General features: G+C 39.2%; 1 protein-coding gene across 8 annotated transcripts in view; it reads left to right on the top strand.

The window, feature by feature from the left end:
• The window catches only part of si:ch211-200p22.4 (phosphatidylinositol-binding clathrin assembly protein), a 120,227-nt gene that overhangs the window by 1,287 nt on the left and 95,259 nt on the right, over nucleotides 1-23,681 (top strand). The gene's annotated exons all lie outside the window — the stretch shown is intronic.

Here is a 23,681-nt window from a genome sequence, read left to right as displayed (position 1 = left end):
GTTATGCGTTTAATTTTATTTACCAGCTATCTTTTTGATTTTTGAGCAATCCTTTCATCTAGAACTGCACAAAAAATGGCAAACATGCCATTGAGTATGAAATTAAAGCTGCAACTAATTACTATTTATCACCATTTGTTAGTCTGACGACTGCTTTCTTGGTGAATCCATTGACTGCTTTGACTAAAAAATGTCAGAAAATAGCTCAAGGCAATGTCTTTAAATGACACCTTCAGCTGATGTAACTGCAATCAAATTGAATATATTCCTTAGATTGTCAGGAACACAGTGAAAACAGGCTGTAGGTACAAGAAAACTCATTTATCTTAATGTGTTTCTCATGTTTACAAAACAATAAGTGACATCTATTAATTTTAAGACACTGGAGTCAGTTCTTATCTTCTATCTTCTAATCTTACTATATTTTCCAGCTGTCTTTTGGATTTTTGAGCAATCCTGTGGTCTAGAACTGCACAAAAGATGGCAAACATGTCATTGAGTCTAAAATTAAAGCTGCAACTAATGACTGTTTATCACCATTTGTTAGTCTGACGACTGCTTTCCTAGTGAATCCATTGACTGTTTTGACTGAAAAATGTCAGAAAATACTGCGAAACGGCCAACATAATGTCTCATAGCTCAAGGCAATGTCTGCAAACTGTAATAAAAATTAATATTTTGTCTAGATTATCAGGAACACAGCGAACGCAGGCTGTGGAGACAAGAAAAACTCATCTACCTAAATGTTATTTTCATGTACAACCAATCAGCTGCTCATAAAATTCAACATATGACATCTATGAGCTTTGAGACACTGGAGTCAATTCTGATCAATATATTTACCAGCTATATTGGATTTTGAGCAGTCCTTTGGTCTAGAACTGCATGGATATTGACAAGTAGGTCTTTAAGTCTAAAGTTAAAGCTGCAACTACTGACTATATATCACCATTTGCTAGTCTGTTAATGTTAAGGCTTATAAATGTCAGAAAATCATATACAATGTTAACGTGTTGATTTTCAGGAAGTGTCTGATTTAGAGCTACCAGGAGAGATGGCAAATATTTCTGCAAGTATTAAGTTGAAGCTGCAGCTAATGATTTTTCTCAGTAACAAAGTCAAACTGTTTGTACTGGGAGTTTAAGTGGAGGCCATTACTCACATTGGGGTGGCACAGAAACTGTATTTATTTAATTTACTTTCAGTTCTTATCCACGCTATTTGTGGTAATCCATTAACGTTAAGACTTTAAAATGTTAGAAAGCAGTGAAAAAGCCCCAACACATTGTCCTCGAGCCCAAAGCGACGTCTTCAAATTACATCTGCAACTAGTCTAACTGTAATTAAAATGAGTGTGTTCCCTAGATTGTCACTTCTTATCTCTGCCAGTCTTCTCAAGCTTCCTCAGCATTGGTTTCATGAAGTTAACCAAAATATTTTCAGTGTTTTTATGCAAAAGATTAAAGATCCAAGGCTAAGTCTTAACAAACTCCCCATTTCCTGAAACCTAAGCGCTATTTAGCATATGATAGAAAACCACGGTCTTGGCCTTTTGTATGTCTAAGCTGTGGTCTTAGAAATAGTTTTTCATTTGATATTGATAACCTGAGAGATCACTGGTTATTAAATTGGAAAAAACAGCCAAAAAATGCTCATTATAATTTCTGATAATCTGCCTGACTAATTTTAAATGCTCTTTTAATCTGATAAACAGCCCAGAACTGAAAGGTATTAATCATGAGTTTGGGGATTTTCTGGCTCAGAAAAGAACATTTGGTTGCTCATTGATTTTACTGTCTGCATACATACTACATTGCAATGACTTTGTGTTTCCATATTTGACACAAATCAATGCATTTTCCTGTTATTTCTTCCCATTTGATAAACAAAAACACACATTGTACTCAAGTAAGTAAAAAAAAAAAACAATCAACAAAACTGCTTTAAACAATTAAAAGGCAGGTTTACACCTTTATGCAGGATAATACAGTAATTGACTAAGAAAAGTATAGCAATTTGATGTTTTTTGTCTTGAAAAATGAGCAAAATAATCGATTTTTTAAAAAAAAGCATCCACAAGAGTCGCTAAAATCAGCAAACCTTTACAAATGAGTTGCACTGCTATCCACTATCTGTTTTGTCAGTTGATGAATTTGATGCACAATGTGAGAAAATCAAACACCTCTTCTCATTTGCGAAGCTGCGACCACCAACTGCGCGACAATACGCGACTTCCATGAAAAAACACCAGGCGTTATGTGGTCTGGCTCGGTTACAAAACTCTTGTAGCAGGTTCCTGTTGTTCAGACTTCAATGCAAGTCACCAGCGGAGATAACAGAACGAGTGACAGAAGCAACAGAAAGCAGCCTTTCATCAGACTTCGCGGCCCAGGAAAGACGTACTGCGCTTATCTTGTTTCCAAGGAGAGACAAAAAATAAAGACAGAGCTGTAGACTCCGCAATCTCATAGATCACGTTCAAATTTTTCTCAGCTCTGGTGGCCTTTATTTGTCACAAAAACCTCTTACAGAACATTCCCAGCTTCTAGTCGTCGTTTTACGGGTCATTCAAGAACTGGAGGACATTTGGGCTTCAAAATTTTTGAAAAATAAACCTTCTCTTTTACAAATTTCTGCTCCATAATCATCAGTAAAGGTAAAAAACTATCAAAGGCTTGATTGGCTCAGCTTACACACCAATGGTACCATTTTTATTCCGTGTTTTATGTGTTTTTTGCTAACCCTACTCTAATCACAGTAGCAGGGTTGCTAATCCATGCTAATCTTAGCTTTTTCTCAACAGTGGAAGCTAGATAAGAGAAAATGGCATTTTAGGGGGTATTTAAAAAATAAATTCAAGTATTCCTTAAGAACATTTACACAACAACTGCATGTTTTAGTGTTTTGTAGATGGGTGAGACGTAAAATGTCCTTGAATTCTGGAACGACCCTTATTTAGTTAATCGATCCCTGATTGTTGCTTTTATTTGCTAGCAAAGGTTGGGCAATTGTACCGGTAAAACCCACTCAGATTAAGCATGAGTCATAATGAAGGTGGCGGTGATACAAATGGACCAAACACAAAAGAAAAGAAAGAATGAATTAAAGGATGCATTTGAAGTAAAAATGAGTCACACAAGTGCGTTTCCACAGTTGACGTTACAATGACTTAAATGTGCTGAAGTTCTGTTTTCCGGGAACTGCCTTTGTCGGCACGCTCTGCACATGTTTGATCGATGCCTCAGCTCAGCTGCCTCGCATCCGTCAGCTCCTCCTCGCTCACAACACTCAGCTGCTGACGTCCAGAAGAAAGTCCTGCATTGTCTCGGCTCCTTTCGTGAACCTGGACATACCCTAACGTCCAATACGCCACGTCAAGCTTAATCATTGCAGGATATTGATTTCTCCGTGAGGGCGACGACCTCGGCGGGGGAATGGTCTGCGAGCGGCGGAGGCCTGATTGTCATGTTATATGTCCCTTTGATGATTTCACCATGTGCTGTTGTGTAAGGCTGTCAGGTTCACTGTGTTGCTGGTGTTGTACGGAAGCAAAGGCAGGTTATGGGCTTGTTTGTCATTCAGTCGGGCAGGTAGTCGATTTGTGAGTCGGTTAGCAAGGAGGGGATGCATGCAGGAAGACTGTTCAATTGCCGTTCAGTCAGCTAGGCTGCCGTGAGATCCAACTATCCAATAAAGTAGTGAACACAGGCAGCCAAGTGTGGTAGTTTGTTCAATAAAATCTAATTATCTGCTCACACAACTAATATGAATACAACCAGAATGTTGCATTGGAAGTATAAGGGACTGATTCACTGGTGTAGTAAAAGCCAACAATATTCCTCGATTCCCAACAAACAATTCCCAATGTGTTGTCTTTGAATGATGCCTTCAACTGATGCAGCTGCAATCAAAATTAATATTTTGCCAAGAGTATCAGGAACATGGTAAAAACATGCTGTGGATACAAGAAAACCTCATTTATCTGATTGCTTTTTCTCATGTACATGAAGCAAGTGAAATCTATTAACTTTAAGAGACTGGCGTCATTTCCAATCATAAAAGTAATTATATTTTCCAGCAATCTTTTTGATTTTTGAGCAATTCTTTGATCTAGAACTGCACAAAAGATGGCAAACGTCATTAAGTCTAAAATTAAAGCTGCAACTAATGACTATTTATCGCCATTTGTTAGTCTGATAACTGCTTTCTTGGTGAATCCATTGACTGTTTTGACTAAAAAATGTCAGAAATTACTGGAAAATGCCCAATTAAATGGTTTTAAATGATACCTTCAACTGACGTAACTGCCATCAAAATGAATATGTTGCCTAGTTTATCAGAGTCATAGTCTAAACAGGAAGTGGATGCAAGTAAAACTCATTTACTTCAATGTTTTTCCTCATGTGCATCAAACAGCAAGTGACTTATATTAGCTTTGAGACACTGGAGTCATTTCTTATAAATCTTATGTTTTTCAGCTATCTTTTTGATTTTTCAGCAATCCTGAGGTCTAGAACTGCACAAAAGATGGCAAACATGTCATTGTGTCTAAATTATGTATAAATTATCATTAAACTGGGATCAGATGATTACAAATGATAATTAATTGGTTAACAATACAGTTACTGGAGAGGAATTGGATCTTCAAAGGTGTAATCTTTTGGACGTGCGTCTTCAGACGAATTAAATATTTCTTTAATAGATGCCTTTATGCAGGGCCTACGTTGAACACACAATCGTTTGTTAAGCTAGCTACACCAGGTACAAGAGCGGTAATTCAAAATGCTGTGGAGATCTTATGAAATGTAGGAATAGTGGGAGCCGTTTGTGGTCTTCTACACAAAAATAGATCATAAAATATATATATATATATTTTAAAAATTAAACCAATATCTACATCGTATCAAACAGAATTCCACTTTTCAGTTTGTCTTTTTTAGCCACTTCCAGCTTTTTCTCTACCATTATCTACTTAAGTCCACTAATTGTAACTTACCCACGTTATGAAAACTCAAAGACAAACTTGGTGTTTATCGTTGATGTGCTTGGTCTGAAGATCGAAGACACAGCAATCCCAAAGCTCACCGTCTTGCTTTGACTGGCTGTGCTGCAGATGCATTTGGTGAAAAGATTTATCCGCAGGAGAATAAAAAATGAATAAAGCAGTTCCCCCAACCATCTGCCTCCTGTGAACCAAAGTCTGTGAAGTTACTGGATTTTAAGTTGCTGGACGTACAAGAGACATCAGCAAGATCAGAAAAAGACTTAATAACAGGCCAAAAATATGCTTGTTTAATGTGTGGAGGAACACAACGTGACTGAATCACCAGTGGGTTCCTGACTGAACAGCTAACCTGAATTATAGCCCAACAAACCTCTTAAATGATATGATTCGTTAGGGATAATACATGACTTGTACATCCTATGATTACAACAGAGGAGGCTAAGAAGTGTCGTTCAGACTCAGGTCACTTCATGTTCCTCACTCAGACGTATGAGATTGGACGGTACCTGAAGGTTTAAGGATCTACTAATAGAGAAAAGACCATAGAATATCAAGTTTATGAACGTGGTGATGGGGTAAATCAGAATCTAATGGCAAATTAAACTGTGTACTTTCTGTCATGCCAGAAAGGCGACCGATCACAGTTGATCTGCTTGACCAGGGGTGTCAAAATGATTTTAGTTCAGGTTCCACATTCAGCCCAATTTGGCCTCCAGTGGGCCAGACCAGTAAAATCACAGCATAATAACCTATAAATAACCAAAACTCCAAACTTTTCACTTTGATTTATTGAAAAAATGTTCACATTTAATTAATTATCTTTTTACAAAACATTATGAACACCCTGAAGATTCTTAAGGAAAATAAATTCAGTTTCAGCAACATTATGCCTCAGTTTATCATTTACACATTACAACTTCCAGATCACAGAGTGTCTGCAAAGGAGCAAAACATTTAGTCACAGGTATCTGGAACTGAATGTAGTATTTTACTTTATGATCAAAATGACAAAAGTCAGACAAAAACAAGACAAAAAATAACAAAAGCGAGAAACAAAATGACTAAAAAATGGACAAAACACAAGCGAGACAAAAACAATACACAAAACAACAAATACAGCAAAAAACAAAATTACAAAAGTAAGACAAAAAACAGGAGCGAGACAAATAGGAAACACAAAACAACAAAAACATGAAACAAAATGTCAAAAACATGACACAAACTACAAAGTCAGAAAAAGGACAAAAAAACTACAAAAACAGTCAAAATATTACAAAAACGAGACAAAATGACAAAAAAATTAGACTAACAACACCAAACAAAACAAAAAAAGACAAAAAATAGACAAAAAAGTTACAAAGCGGCAAAAATGGACGAACGATAAAAATGAGACAAAAACAATGCATAAAACAGCGAATGACAAAAGTAAGACAAAAAGCACAAGCGAGACAAAAAGGAAACAAAAAACGACAAAAATGAGAGAAACGATAAAAGTCTGACAACAAAAATGACAAAATATTACAAAAATAAAATGCAAAACGACAAAAATGAGAAATAAAAACGAAAACCTGAGACAAACGACTAAAATCAGACAGAAAAATACAGAAAACAAAAACAGTCAAAATATATTTAAAAAATGAGACACAAAATGACAAAAGAACAATGAACAATCTGGTATTTTACTTTATGATCAAAACAACTTGTCACGATCTAGAAATTATTTTAAATTTCTAGTTTTACAAATTTACAATCTGCAGTTCATATCTTCTCTGTAATTTTTTACACTTTACAAAGTCGTCCTGCAGGCCGGAATGGACGCTCTGGAGGGCCGCTTTTGGCCCGCGGGCCGCATGTTTGACGCCCCTGTGCTAGAGTTAAATCCTTTTTCACATCCTGAGCTTCGCCACAGCTGTCTGTTTTCATATCAAGTCATAGAGAGTTCTTTTATTATGTAGATTTTTTTTGTTTTCACACTCACGCGTGATATTGCATTGCAGCCTAATTATCACATATGTTCTCCTAGAATGGGATCTTTCTGATTAGTAATTCCTTTCATGTGCGTGCAGATATGTTAATGTGACAGCACTGTGTGAAAATGTTACATCTCACCCATGAATTCGACATGTTCAGTAATACCAAAAGATGAACACAAAAGAGTGTGACGGTCTTGACTTTAATTCAGTGCTGGATCCAAGCATCTGAGTGGTTTTACTGTTCAGTCACTAAGACAGAGTTGAGAACATTCGGTTGATTTTCATCCACCCAAATGCTGCAATTCCGACAGTTTTGAAACCTCTGCCGGTGGAGGGTTGCTAAATAACTGCCGTCCTCTGCAGCAGCATGCTAATCTAATCTCAAGTTGTCACTCAGGATGCCTTTAAAATGAATCCCAGAGTTCGTCCACATCCAGATGCTGCAGGCCTGAACAGAACAGTTGGCAGCTCAGTCAGCTATCCAGCTAGCATGTGAGACCGCTAACAAGTCCATCAGTTAGTGAGCTGTATGCCTGCAGAGTCATTTATTAGTTGTCAGAAAGAACCCGTGAACCTGACAGGCTTCGATGCTGAGCACCCAGGTTGGGCTGTGTTGTCTGTTTCTATCCCCACGTCTATTTTTCACAGTCGGAGCTTCACGCCTCTGCATATGCACACATATAAACACATAACCATCATTTTCTACCACTCTCCCTTTGGCACAAATTCACCACAAGCAGCTGTGACTGTCTGACAGCAAGCTGTGAATGATCTCACCGGCATATTTGCATCTAGACCCAATAACTGAATGGCCCTGGCAGCAGCCCGTCCTGTCAGCGCTGCCAGCAGTGAGCATGTTAGGGCCGGCATTGACATTCACGCACCGCCGGCGAAAATAAGTGCCGCTTTAAAGCCGTTTAGTGTCATGATTGGGACTGTCCACCTCAATTAACCCCAGCATGTGAGTCAGCGGCAAAAATCGCCGGTCTGTCCCGACAGTTTTGAAAAGCTCTCCTGTTTACGCAGATTAGCGCCATAAAAATCAATGACGGAGGGTCAGAGCGAGGAGAAATGTGTCTGCTTCTGTTTGCACGCCGGCTTGCAGTTTTTCAGGTTGTCAAGGTGAGAGATAATTGTTTCTTAAATCCAGCCTTTACAAGCACCTAAGTCAGGGGTGTCAAACATGCGGCCCGTGGGCCAAAATCCGGCCCACAGGATGACTTTGCAAAGTGTGAAAAATCACAGAGAAGATATGTAAAACTGTAAATTTAAAATAATTTCTAGACCTATTTGTTCATAAATTTTTTTTGTAAATATTTCTGTTTCCGCCTTTCAGTCCACTATTTAGTTATTTTTGCTCTGCCAAGGAATATAGTGGAGTTATTGGTGATTGGTGTTTGTCTGTCTGTCTGTCTGTTAGCAACATTACTCAAAAGCGGATTAACGGATTTGGATGAAATTTTCAGGGAAGGTCAGAAATGACACAAGGACCAAGTGATTAGAGTTTGGCAGTGATGCAGCTTATAGTCTGGATCCACAGATTTGTTAAAGATTTCTGTATCATTGCCAGATAGCGGCACGACGTCACTGTAACTATGACAACCAGTGAACACTACGTCAGCTGCCTGCTGACGATCACATGATTGTGATCCTACTACAAATCCACCACTGAGGATTTATCAGGACTTATCCGTTGGAAATGATAGAAGGAACAACTGATTAAATTGTGGGGGTGTTTCTGAGTCCCATCAATTCCCACCGCCCGCTACAGATTTAGGTCACATGATTCAGTATCCGTACATAACGTACACATGCATAACACACGCCTGTACTCAGCGCAAGGTTATTTTTTATTAAAGATGAGTGCTTTTCTTGTTAATTATTTTACTTAACTTATTTATCTTGTATGTTTAAAAGGGAGAATTTCATTGCACACTGTGTATAATGACAGTAAAGCTTTCTCATCTTAAAAAGATCATTAAATGTAAATATTTTCAGCATGCACTTTTTTTTGCACTAAAACAAAGGGGAAAATTGAAGTTGTGGTTTTTTATGGGTTATTATGCTGTGATTTTACTGGCCCAAGCTACTTGAGATCAGATGGTGCTGAATGTGGCCCCTGAACTAAATGAGTTTGACAGCCCTGGTCTAAATGATTGCCGTGGCAGACGAACTCACACACTTTGCAAGGCCACTTTTTTTCCACTTTGGCATCACCAAGACGCTGATTGTTTTCCCACTGTGCAGCTGTTAAGAGAGATGTTGTGACATTTAAACTCAAGTTTAGTTTACCCTTCGGCGACACTCTGTTGTCATGGCAGCAAACCAGCCAACTGGCTTGTGTTAAATGGACTACAGTTGACAGGGGAAGTTGGATGGAGAAATGGGCTGCCGGCTTGGTAACAGAACTGTTTTTACAACCTTTGTGTACACGGCTGAGTGGCTGGCTGTTTGTTTAGCGCTTCTTAGAGGAAGGTTTCCAGTAATTCAGGTAATGGAATATCTAATAAATAAATGGCAGCTGGAGGAATTACTTGTTGTGCTCTTGCCATTTATCGGCTTCTCTGAATGACTGTGGGGAAGTTTCTCCAGCACTTAACCTCTGTGAGCAATTTGCACCTTGACATCACATGAGAGCTACTTGCTGATCATGTGAGAGTCATTTTAGACACATGAATGCAGGTTGTGAATGAACTGGCGTAAGTGGCCGGTAATTGTGGCGGCTTGTTCCAGCTCACAGTTGAACAGCTGTCAATGAGCCTCTTCTAAATCGTCCGTCTTCTTGGTCCAAAATGTGGCCATCAGTGTCTTTGAAAGCGTGAAATGGAGGAAGTGGGAAGACGAAGACTGAGGGGAAATCTAACCTCAAATATGATGGAAGTCACTGTGGCAGACACCTGACTAAATAACTTCCTTTAAAGCATTATTATTAGGATATTAAGAGATTTGACGCCAAGTAATCAAGTCTGACAAACTTCAGAGGTGTCAAGGAGATGCTGCTTATTGGTGCTTGTTGGATCTTAAAACATTTAGAGCACTACTTCCTTCCATACACTACCGTTCAAAAGTTTGGAGTCACCCAGTTAATTTCATGTTTTCCATGAAAACTCCCACTTTTATCCATGTGCTAACATAACTGCACAAGGGTTTTCTAATCATCACTTAGCCTTTCAACACCATTAGCTAACACAATGTAGCATTAGAACACAGGAGTGATGGTTGCTGGAAATGTTCCTCTGTACCCCTATGGAGATATTCCATTAAAAATGAGCTGTTTCCAGCTAGAATAGTCATTTACCACATTAACAATGTCAGGACTGGATTTATCATTAATTAAATGTTATCTTCATTGAAAAAAACTGCTTTTCCTTCAAAAATAAGGATATTTCTGACTCCAAACTTTTAAATGGTAGTGTATGTAAGAACATTTACAAAACATGATGGGTGTGGACAGAGGTGATGAGAAACCCAGGTGACGGTGGACTAGCAATTCGCACAGTGAGGCGGTGAGAACGGCAGGGTTTGAGCTTTTCTGTACCCACTGCTTTTTCCAGTCTTTGTTTTAGATGTGGCTCAGCAACTCGTCATCCAGACTAATTTGTTTCAGGAATTTCCTGCTCCCAGTCGTAGCAGCCTCTGTAGTAAGTACATGGCAGAAAGCAGGTTAGCGGGTTAGCGGGCATCAGTCTGGCTGAAGTGTCGACACAATGGCTCTGAAAAAAAGGCCTTTTATCCCGCTGATCTTCACCTTCGACTTCTCGGAGGACAGGAACAAGTGAAAAAACACTTAACCTGCGAGTTCTTCCAAGGAATCCCAACAATACTGTGTGTGTGCTGTTAGACTGTTGTCATTGCACTGAAACCGTCTGTTGCCAGGATACGTTGACATGTTTTTGACCCTTCTGCCTGCTTTGCTGATTGTTCCTTACATCCATGTACGTTGTATGTAGTTGAAAATAGACAGCGGCTGTGCTCACGGTTCTGGTAATACCACATTGTCTGCCCACATGGATTGTTGACTCATATTTGTAGGCTTTACAAACGACAACATTTGCATCATCTGCATTTTTAAAGGCAGGCAGCAGCAGAAAGTTATGCTAAACAGTAAAGCCCATTAAAGGAATGTGTTTTCTCTTCATTTAATGGTTGGTTTTGTTTTCACGCTGGTGCTACTTGCTAGTGAAAGTAAAAGTGACATGTGGCTGGTGCTGTCTCCTGGTCTTGTCCAGGCAGGTTTCCACCACCCCATATGCCGTTTTGTGCTGAATTCTTAACCACAGCTCTCTTCTCAGCTGTTTTGTCAGGCTGTGCTGTTACCGAGTGCCTTTTCTGGCTTTTCTTCTCAACAGCAGCTAAAGTTATGGTCGCTTAATACAACATGCCACATCATTTTTACCAGGTGGCTGAGCTGCTGGCCCCACATGTCCTCTAACATCATGTTGCGTCGGGCTCTTTTTAGCCAAACCCTGAAACTAGGTTACAGGTACATGACAAATTGATGTGGCGCTGGAGTAGTCCTCTGCAGCGACACTCTGACTGTCTGGGCTGCAGCGTCTGAGTTTCTCTGGGTGAGTTCAGTAGGCAAACAGAGTGCAGTGAGTTAAACTTTATGGGTCTATTTGAGACGGAGGCGTGTGGGTCACCTTGGCTTCTGTTCATTGTGAATGCATGCATACATGTGGTGGAATGTGTTCAGCTATGTAGGCGGAACTAGATGTGCTTCCTCTCATATACACTACCATTCAAATGTTAATAGCTAATATGGAGCAACTTTAATTCATGTACACTACTGTTGAAAAGTTTGGGGTCACTTAGAAATGTCCTTATTTTTGAAAGAAAAGCAGTTTTTTTCAATGAAGATAACATTAAATCAATGATAAATCCAGTCTAGACATTGTTAATGTGGTAAATGACTATTGTAGCTGGAAACAGCTGATTTTTAATGGAATATCTCCATAGAGGTACAGAGGAACATTTCCAGCAACCATCACTCCTGTGTTCTAATGCTACATTGTGTTAGCTAATGGTGTTGAAAGGCTAATTGATGATTAGAAAACCCTTGTGCTATTATGTTAGCAAATGAATAAAAGTGTGAGTTTTCATGGAAAACATGAAATTCTTTGGGTGACTCCAAACTTTTGAACGGTAGTGTATATACTTCAATTAAGTGATGTTTAAGTGTATAATTTACCTGTAAGGAAACATCCCTTCAAATAGTTTTTGGCAGTTTTGTCTGTCTCCCTGTAAAAAGTGCAGTGGCTGTGTGGGTGGCCAGTAAAAATAGCTCGTGATATGCTTTCAATTTCAGCCGTGGCGCTGGCAGCTGAGGGGGCGACATTGTTCTGACGGTGCGGTCGCACAAACAAGACCCACGAAAGGGAGGCGGTTGACGGTGGACCGTCTCTTTTCTGCAGTTCAAACACAACACAGAGTGCACAGAAGCTGCCAGTCACTCAGCAGGTGTTGAAGTAACATGAAAGAAAATCGAAGCTAACAGCCAGACTAACTTGCTTCCATTTTCCAGGTGAACGCACGTAGAAGTCGAGCTTCTGCTTTCAGACGTGCTTACACGAATGTTGAATATTGTAGAGGGGCAGCAAGCATCTTAAATGACTTATTGTTGATACCCAGTGTTGAAAGAAGAACTTTTGGAGTCTAAATTAAATGGATTGAAGCTTTGTGTTTGGAGACACATGCACGCCAGCCGCAGTAACGAAAAAAGAAATGTGGAGAATTTAAATTTTGACTTTCAAGATGAGTGTGTTTGCTGTTGGATCTTCAGTCCTCCTCTCACGTGTCCTTTCCTGTCTCTCCATCCTCGTCCATTCTTTGCTCTCTGGTCACACAGTGCATACACATGGAGTGATTTATCACCCATGAGCTGAATACCAGAACTGAAAAGGTTCAGTGTGGTTTCGGGGACATTTAAAAGCCACTTCCTGCTATTTGTTCTGCATTGATTGCCGCCCCCGATAGACGCTGGGTGTAGCCGGTTGGCGACGTAATGGGGGACGCCTGTGTCTTAAGTGATTGTAGGTGAGTCTAATGCTATCTAAACAGAGCGGGACAACCCCTCCCTGGCTGCACAGTGGAGATAGGCACAGTTTAGACAACCGGTCAGGAAAAAGAGCTGCTGTCTGTTTCAAGTTGAGCCCAGGGGAACATGCATGAAGTGTTGCAATGGTATCTCCAGGGAATATTTCACTAACTTTAAGAGAATCAGTTTGAGATGCAGTCGGTGAATGTTTGCTGTAATGAATACTGATAAACTGATCAGTTTTTTTTATTTGTGTTCCATCAGCTGCAGTAGCAGCAGTTTAAACTGACCAAACATTAAAACATATTTGTGATTTCTGCATCACCAGCTAAATACATGTGGGGTTCCCATGGCTTTAGATGTAGCTGAATAACCCTGTACTGTACTATATATATACACTACCCCTGTTCCATACTATGCATGTACAATACCCCTGTACTATTCTATAATGCTATATATGTACAATACCTCTATTGTACTATATATGTACAATACCCCTGTACTGTACTATATATGTACTCTCCACCGCAGATGTTGGCCCGTGTTCCACCAGAATGGTTATTTCTGTTGCACAGCGCACTCACTTCCGCTTTTGATGCTGTAATGCCAAGTACGGAATTCGATTACTCGCCAGAATAATCAATAGAAGACTCGATTACTAAAATAATGAATAGCTGCAGCCCTAGTCGGTGAAGATGCACAGCATGCCGAAGTACTGATCGCTGTGCACATTGAAGTACATTCAACAGGAGCCTGCATTATCAATCACGTTCTGAAGGGAGAAGCCCATTTTTATTAAGTGTGTAATGCATAATTCAGGATCTATAAAACATTTGTGTCATTACTTAAGGCCTTAATTGGTTGGCTACATTTCATTACTTTAGTCATGTTATTGCTGGAAAGTCCCAATGTGATTCATTTGTTATTGTGAAAATAATCAAGTTAAACACATCTCCAGCCGTTTCCATCCTGAACCCCTTTGTGCTTTTGCAGTTATGACACTTGTACCGGTCTATATTTGAATTATAAATGCTCTGTAGAAGTCAATATTGATGAGCGAGTGGCTAGTTAATATCCTGCGTCTAATTTACTGTGGAATGTAGCGTAAGGAAATTACACATTAAAGCTTCCCTAATCAATAGTTTCATGTCCGTGATAAATCAAGCGACTGTATGTAATGTTGAAAGCTGCTCGTAACGAGAAACCCGCAGCGTGTTATCGCCCAACTCTGCCATTTCCCACAGCTTTATGGGGCATTTTAATGCTCCTTAAGGGCCTTGTTTTGGTTTCCTGTCCCGCAGCTTTACTGGTTCAGTTCTCTGTCGCTGCTCTCAGCGAGCTGCTGAATGCAGGATAAAAAAGCTTTGATAAACCCACTGTACGGTAGGCCGGCACCAGCAGACATACTGGAGCATTTAGAGGTTGTGGAGACCAAAACAGACTTAGAAGCGGAGCGGATATTGAATCTTTACACAGTTAATTCAGTATTTTTTACGATTCTGCCTTTCCACAATCAAAAGAGCAGGATCAAATGTGATATTGATGTTTAAAATGTGTGCACGACTCATAAAAAAACAGCCCATGTAGATAAAATCACTTTTTTAAACTGTTAACGAGGAGACTAGAAGCTTCTCTGTGCACAGCCGCCTAGCTAGCTTTAGCCGTAGCGTGAAGCATTAGTGAACATCTGTAAATTTGCAGCATCTATTGATAAGCAGATATTCATGTTGGGTAAATTTCTATTCATATGTTGCGTTGATAAGATGCACTAAAATCAGGTGAAGATTATTACTCCACCAAGAAATGCGGTGGAGTTATGTGATGATCGGTGTTTGTCTGTCTGTCTGTCTGTCTGTCTGTTAGCAACATTACTCAAAAACAGACGAATGGATTTGGATGAAATTTTCAGGGAAGGTCAGAAATGACACAAGGACCAAGTGACTAGATTTTGGCAGTGATGTGGCTTATAGTCTGAATCCATGGATTTGTTACAGATTTCTGTATCATTGTGAGATAGCAGCATGGTGTCACTGTAACTATGAAAACAAGTGAACACTACATCAGCTGCCTGCTGATGATCACATGATTGTGATCCTACTACAAATCCACCACTGCGGACTTATCGGGACTTATCAGTCGGAAATGACACTAGGAACAACTGATTAAATTGTGGGGGTGTTTCTGAGTCCCATCAATTCCCACCGCCCACTACATATTTCGGTGATGTTATTCACTATCCATACATAATGTACACATGCATAACACACACCTGTGCTCAGCACAAGGTCATTTTGTTTGTGGGTACATCTATATTAAATGGTCACATTCTCTGTTGCTGTGATTTCTTATTATCAATAGCTAACAAACAAATTCTGCATTTCTAACAATGCCATATGGGGGAATGAGCAGCCTTGGAGGAGTACTGCGCTCTCTGAGTGCTTTTCTTGTTTTAAGTATTTTACGTTTAATGCAGCACAACAGGAGTGTTCTGTTTATCTAAAAGTGAAAGTGCAATTAGAATATTTTGTCCCTGAAGTCAATGAATTATCATGACCTCAATGTTGATTAAAATAAGTGTGATTATCATTTCAAGGTGATTATATGTAAATGTTGTGGTTTGAGCTGCTTCGCCGAGTAGTGCAGCTTTAAAACGGTGCAACTAAACAGCCACATGTGGCGATGACTCCAGATAAACTGATGTGTGAGTTCAAAGAAATCCTCCCGAAACACTTCAAAGCTGCGGCGACAGCTTATGATTGATTGTTTTCAGAGATACTCAGATTAGAGTGATTGGAAAACAGAGAAAAGCAGCAAATCCGAGTAGATTTGGTTTTGCTTTTAAAAACCATCATATCATTAAAACAATAATTCAGCCTTGGTTGGTAAATTACATCCAAAATCCCACTGGATTTATTGACTGAAAACGTGGTTTATTATTAGCCTCTCATTAGCTGACATTTTGGAGATAAACAAAGTGAAATCAGTGCTTGTGCAAGTATTAATTATGTGAATTAGATGGAGGCATACATTGCACAGTATTCAGTATGTGCTGATATACCTGTGGATTCATCACAATACCAAGAATTCACCTGTTTGTTTTTTAAAAATACATTGAGGGAAGCTTCACTGGGCTTGTTGGGTTAAGTGTCCTCCTCAAGGGAACTCCTGCCTACACGAGTCCAGTGTACTGTACTATACATACTCATTTTACAACACATTTAGTGCGTTAGGTAATGACGATTTGAAATAGACTTTGTGTGTGCCTGTTTGGGAACACTCAGTGCTTCTGTTCCCGTCCCGTTCTGATGTCTGGTTATTTTTAGTCGTGTTCTCTCCGGAGCCTTTGGCTGGGTTCAGCTGCTTATGTTTTCTTGCTACCTGTATGCCCGCCCGCCTGCCGTTCAGTCTGTCGGCGTCACTCCCTTGTTCTGACAGAAACCTGCAGACGTTTCCCCCCCAAGACATTTGTGCCGAGACGTTCTCTCCGAGACGTACACGCCGAGACTTCAATCCCATTCACTTGACAAGATTTCCCAAATCCCCCCGTGGAAACAGTGCAGTCGGAGAGGAGAAGAAGGGGAGTTTGTCTCAGTCTCTTTCTCACTGAGTGTGTGACAGAGGCACAAAAGAGAGGAGAAACTGCTCTTATTTAGACCTCAGGGGGAGAATTAAAGCTACAGAACCAGAGCTTGTCTATTAATAGACCGACTTCTGGTGACACTCTGTCGTCTCCACTCCCCTTAATTCTTATTCCTCCTCCTCCCACACTTCCTTGTTCATCATCTCATCCCGCCTTCCGACTAACTCTTGCATCGATCTCACTTTCGTATCCGAGTACACATCCCGGGGCCTAAACTTTAAGTCATCTTCTGTTTCAATTATAAATCCAGGCACCTTGCTGCTTGGGATCAATCTGGTACAGATCCTGTCTTAACCTGACGTGCAGAAACTTTGCAGCTAGCAGTTAATTTCAAGATTATTTGATGGCAAAGTTCCGACACAACAAATTTCTTTTTTTTTCTAGTCCGACACCCAAAGTGTGCCCTGCTACTTGTAGATTTGAAAATGCAGAATTATGATCAACATAATGATGTTTTGCTCCAGAGAAAAGTTTGACTTTGAAACTTATACTCTGGCCTTTGACACAATGACCAGACTGCAGTTTGTGATTGTGGAAAGAATGAGCACATGATGCATTTTTCTGATTACATTTGACACTCTTGTGTTTCTGTAAGTCGCTGCAGTACGTGCAGCTTTATACTAAAGCGCACTAGGCTATGATAATTTCAATTAATTCATTAACTTCTTCCTCCGTTGTTTCTCCAAACACCCAAATGCATTTTAGTCATAGATATTTTCCTTGCTTTAGGCCCACAAAAGACAAATTCTTTTACTTCAAAATCTGTCATTTTTGCTTGGAAAATGACTGTAATGATCAAAACAGTTATTAAATACCATTATTCTGTCATTTAATCAGCTCTAGTTCTGGTAGAATATTTTGAAGTTGCCTTGTAGAAAAATGCCGAACGAACCAAGGCTTAGCTGTGATGCACAACAACAGATGTGAAAATAACTTCAGTCCAACCAGATATTTTTGATCATTTTCAGTAGATAAAATCTCCTCTTCTGTTGGTGACTCCCTGCTCCTGAACTCTTACAATGGAGTTGTTACTTTTTTGGCTCTGAAAGAAGTTCTTACAGTTTGGATGCCCTAAAATGAAAAGATATCCTAATTATATGACTTCAAAAGCTCTGAAAATGTCTCCGTCAACAGGCGATTTCGGCATTTACGGAAAGAAAACACTTTTTCAGGTCATTTTCAGAAGTTTAGTCAGAGTTGAGATGTTGCCACTGTGGTTTTTTGTTTTGGTCTTCCATCAGACAGCTGTACAGGAATAAAAAGTGATTTGTTCGTTGCTCTTGAATACAGTGAACACTAACTCTAGTCCTGATAGCTTTTCAATTCTCTGACAACATAAACATAAATACAGATCAGTGGCGTGATTGTCTTCATTGCCGGTAAAGTGAGCGATTGCAGAAAGAATCGAAAGCGACACAGAGTCTCCCATGTTTCCTGCCGTCAACGCCACAAAACAAGATTGGCACCTTCATCCACCCTTTAGAGCATTTACAAAAGACTTTTTCTAAACAAAGAAAAATGTCGGCTTAGCGCAATTGTACGTGCAAGAAAGAAATGGAAAGATTCGTCTTCAAATTTAGCAGGCTTACAATTCTCTTAGAATTCTTCACACCTCTTTGTCGGTTTTCCTCCTTCCTATCCGGAGGATTTGAGCGGGGAAGAAAGAGGGAGGGAGGGCTGGACGGGGAATCCTCTTTTGAGGCAAACCCTTTCTACAGTCCCTAACACAAAGACAGACAGAGCAGAGAAGGAGATTACTAGAACATGCCAGACAAGGTGCTGATACTGCGGAGTGTTAATCTTTAACAGATTGGGGCTGCTCTCCTGCTGCTGCCTCCAGTCGCTGCCTCTTTATCAGCATGTTCTCCTCTTGCTCAGTACCTGTGCAGACTTTGAATGAAGGTCAGTCAACTCTGTGGCGGTGCTCTTGTTCAGTTAGTGCCGTTATTAAACCTCGATCATCTCAATTCCCCCCGTGGAATGACTCGAACTGCAGTGTGGCTCGGCAGTCGGAAGCATCGTCCTTCAACTGGAGGAGTAACGGTCAGGCCTCAAGTGTCCTACAGCTGGAAGTGCCCTTGAGCGAAACACTGAATGTCTACCAGCAACAGAGATGGTGGTTGACCTCTGACCTCTTTGGAAAGAGATGAAGTGAAAGAGAATTTTCCATGAGATAAGGAAAAATACTGGAGATATACAGTGCAGTGAAAAAGTATTTCCTCTTTCCTCACACTTTAAATGTTCTGGATCATCAAACTAATATTTGTTTGTTCAATATTAGACAGAGATAACCAGTCAAACACAAAATGCAGTTTTTAAGTGATGGTTTATCAAAAACCTATACCACCCCTGTGAAAAAGTAATTGCCCCCCTGAACCTAATAACTGCTTTGGCAGCAACAACTGCAGTTAAATGTTTGTTCCAGCTTGTGATCAGTCTTTTCCATCGCCATGGAGGAATTCTGCTCCACTCTTCTCTGCAGAATAGTTTGAATTCAGTCACATTAGACGGTTTTAGATCATGAACTGTCCTTTTAAGGTCTTGTCACAGAATCTCAATTAGATTCAAGTTCAGACTTTGACTCCAGAATCTTCATTCAGTTCTTTCTGAGCCACTCAGAGGTGGACTTCCTTGTGGTCTTTGGGTCTTTGTCTTGCTGCATAAACCATTAGTGTTGAGCTTTAGGTCATGAACTGATGGTGGATGTTCTCCAGGAGGATTTTCTGATAGAGAGCAGAATTCATGGCTCCATCAGTGATGACAAGTCGTCCAGGTCCTCCAACCATCACATTACCACCACCATGTTTCACTGCTGGTATCATGTTCTTCTTGTGGAATGCAGTATTAGCTTCAGATGGAACGGACCCATGTCTTCCAGAAAGTTCTACCTGTGATTCATCAGTCCCCAAAGTCTTGGAGCTCATTCAATTTTTTTTTTTTTGTAAAAGCCAGATAAACCTTTATGTTCTTTTCGTTCAGTTGTGGTTTGATCCTTCCAACTCTCCCATGGATCCATTTCCTCCCAGAGTCTTCCTTATTGTGGAATCATGTAGACGGACCTTAACTGAGGCCAGTGAGGTCTGCAGATCTTTAGATGTTCCTCTGGGTTCTTCTGTGACCTCCTGGATTAGATGTTGATGGAAGGTTCTCCACTGTTCCATGTTTCTCCATTTGTGGATAATGTCTCTCACTGTGGTTCTCTGGAGTCCCAGAGTCTCAGCAATGGCTTTGGAACCCTCCAGAATGATGAATGTCAATGACTTTGTTCCTCATCTGTTCTTGAATCTCTTTAGATTGTGGCATCATGTGCTGCTTTTTCAGAGCCTTTAGCTACTTCACAATGAAGACAGGTTCTATTTAGTGATGTTTAGGTTCAACAAGCCTGGCAGTAATCATATGTGAGTGTGGATGGAGAAACTGAACCCAACTGATGAATGAATTTGGTCATTTGGTAGACTGGTAGCTAAGGGGGCAATTACTTTTTTTTACATATCTAAAAATTGCATTTTGTATTTTCTTGGGTTATTTCTGTCTTACATTAAAATTAGTTTGATGATCTGGAACATTTAAGTGACAAATGGGCAAAAATAGAAGCTTTCTTTAGAGGGGCAAATACTTTTTCACAGTAGTGTATTACGTTTTCCAGAAAGTCTTATAATCGGCTGTTATTCTTATTCTATATTGTGAATATGACACCGTCCAGCTTCAGGTTTTCATTAGCAGGTTTTGATGATTGTGTGAATCGATTATGTAAAAAGTTCCTTGAAGTAAACCTGATCTCCTGACGTTTAGCCATCGAGAAACTAAATTTATGGGTGTGACTTCTTGGAGAAGCTTTTCAGAAGTCTGGCAGGGCAGCATTCTTTATTGTGATTACTTCAGCAGTCATGTGTTTTGACACAGAACCGGCTGAAAAACACACTGGCCTCCCTTCATAGGAATCCCAGTTAAATGCTTCAAATCTCCTCAGATTGATTCTTTACGTAGCCCTCTGTCAAGAATTCCATCTATGTGAACCTGACCTTCCCTCTGGGGTTTCTGAAGGGACTTAAATGTGGAGAGATTGAACGGTGCCAAGCATGCAAAGCACCCTTCATGAGCACATTTTGAAAAAAAAGGTAGGATTTTGAAGCAGATCTGGATTCAGGACCCAAAATGGCGTCGTTGCTTCTTCCCTTTCTCTTTGCAAGGGAACTAAACCTAAAAATCTCACTAAACCTGCTTTTCGACTGGGACTGTGTAATCAAATCAAGCTTTTTTTTGGGAAGTTATTTTTTGCAGGGCGAGTAGGAAATAAATGGACAAGTTAAGGCTCAGGTCAATTTTTTGGGCATTTTGGCCTCTTTTGCTCACAGAACTTGTGTCCTTTCAAACTGCATTTTGTCCTCAAGAGATTTGTGCAAACTTAATCTGCATTTATAATTGTAGTAAAATATATGGAAGAAGTTATTCCTCCTTCTGCAATCCAAAAATCTTTACTTAAGTAGCATTTTCATTGGCCTACACCAGACTTTCTAGTATATTTATGTCTGTATTATAAGAGTTTGTTCATGTATCTTTCCTAGCTTGATTTATAGAATGTTTTATTTCTAAAAAAAATGGCCGAAATTGATATTTTTTTAAATGGCTCCTTACAGTATTTGTGGATTTTTGAAGTGATAAAACGAGATATCTGAATTTTAGCACTAAAATATCAACAAAATGAAAGTACAATTTTGAAGCTGGCTTCATCCAATTTGTAGATTTGTGTTTTGGAAATTAATGCTATCCTTGATTTTCAACATCATTTCAGATAAATTGTAAAGCCAACAATTATTGTCTTAATGGAAGTGGTGGATTTTTTGTGTCAGCTTTGGCGCTATTGAAAAATACTAAAAATGCCATTTACTTGGCTGTTTAGTTAAATCAGTAACTCTTTCTTTCAGAATATTGATCTGAAATGAGTTTATCTTCTCCCGATACGTCCATCCCAGTCAGAAATAAGCGTTCAGGTTCTTTAAATCTGGTTATGAAGCTGCCTGAATCTGTTTTCTGAATCTTAAGCAGTGTTGCAGCGGTGTGAACATGCATGAGCTTTATTTCTACTCCCACATATAAATCCATAAATGGATGCAGAAACCTTCATAAATGTGACTATTTATAGCGACCGTACATGTACCTGTAATAAACATCAGGAGGATAATCAGTGATTCATCTGAAGAACTAACGTTGAATAAAAGTCAGGGACGTACAGCAAATAAAATGTAATGAAAACATTTTTAAAAAGGAAAATAGAAATACTTATAATAAACAGAATTCCAAAAAGCATCAGAATTACATTTCTAAATACTAAGAATTAATTTGTAATATAATATAATATAATATAATATAATATAATATAATATAATATAATATAATATAATATAATATAATATAATACAATATAATGTATTGTAAAAATATATGATGAAATATATTACAATATAATATAATGCAATGTGAAAAATATTATATATATGATATAATAAAGAATTAGAATAAAATTATATCATTTATATAGAACTTAAAAATATTTAAATAAATTAAAAATACATCATATTCAAATAAATTTAAAATTGTAAAATAAACTGAAAATATAATATATAGAATTCTAATAAAAACTTATATAATTTGTCACACGTAACTAATTTATAGTTAGCTTTCTTAATGTGGAGCAGGAGCCTGCTGCCGCTGCAGGAAAAAATCCTAGAGGAAACACTGCAGTGGGTTTATAAATTTCATTTTTATTAAATTTTTGCCATCCTCTTTGTCTGACCATCACGATTTTGATGTTATGTTTTAGTACTTCATCAAATGCTGTAAATATCAAACTTGTACTTGATTTTTAAAGAACTATTTTGCAGATCAGTGTCAGAAACATTCAATATTTTCCACACTTTGTACTACACGGGGTTTAAATTCCTCATAATTTCTCACATTTGTCACTATGAAAATGACAAAAACTACATTATTGTCTTTTGTGCGTGAACAAGTCAAACTTATTTGTCCAAAAGACAACTGTCTGGAGAAGTTAAGCCTTTCTGTGGTTTAGAAACCAAAGTTAATACTTGTGGATTGTTGGGATTCTTCAGCCATTTCTGGCACCATTGTGTCATCTTATAGCGCGGCGGCTGATCCCAGGCGGCTGAAATGGATTAAATAAAGTAGATGGGGAGCAGAGGGAGGAAGAGGCTTAAAGTGACGAGGCGAGAGAGAGGAAAGAGGCAAACAGGTAATTAGCAAACTTGTTGGGATGAAAGTGTGACGAGGAAACAGGAGTGTTTGTGTAGCAGGTGGGTTTAAAGGTAGCCAGCTGTTCCAGGTGTGACCTCTTCCTCCTCCTCTTCCTCATCTGACTTCACCTGCTTTCTGTCTGACATTAGTTTATTCTGACATCTGATTGCAGATGTTTTACAGACAAAATAACCAGATTATTGACCTAAAAACACCACAGGTTGCTCTTTGTTTATTGTACAGGAGCTTCCCCACCAGATCCGAGCCTGGTTCCTCCAGCTCTGGGCCGCCGTACCAGGAAGTCTGGCAACAATGGAGCTCAGATCAGAGGAACAGAGGAGGTCACTGTTGGGGATGAGATCACATCATTCCTCCCACATGATAATTTATTCTAGAGGGCAACGAGGAAAAATAAATGCTAAAGAAAGGCAGGAAAAACAAACTTGCTGTCGTAATGTGACCAAAATCACACAGACATAAAAAAAAAAAACATTCTGTTTATCTGCATCACATTAAATATCCTGGATTTGTTCAAGTTCAAGACCTTAATTTGTCATAAACACAATTATACACGGTACAACGCGCAGTGAAATGTATTCTACGCTAATGCTAATGCCAACACTGATGCTAATGCTTCGGTAGCAGGACCTGCCAAAGTAAGACCAATTTTGTCAACAAAACACTAAGATATTAGTTCATGACATTATGTTTTCAAGACAAAAACTTAAGCAGATATCAATGTTGTTAATGCTGTCAACGCTAATGCTAGGTTAG

The sequence above is a fragment of the Amphiprion ocellaris genome, chromosome 23 (assembly GCF_022539595.1).
Source record: "Amphiprion ocellaris isolate individual 3 ecotype Okinawa chromosome 23, ASM2253959v1, whole genome shotgun sequence".
Taxonomy (NCBI): domain Eukaryota; kingdom Metazoa; phylum Chordata; class Actinopteri; family Pomacentridae; genus Amphiprion; species Amphiprion ocellaris.
The sequence above is the reverse complement of the archived record's forward strand: the minus strand, read 5'-3'. Positions and strand labels throughout refer to the sequence as shown.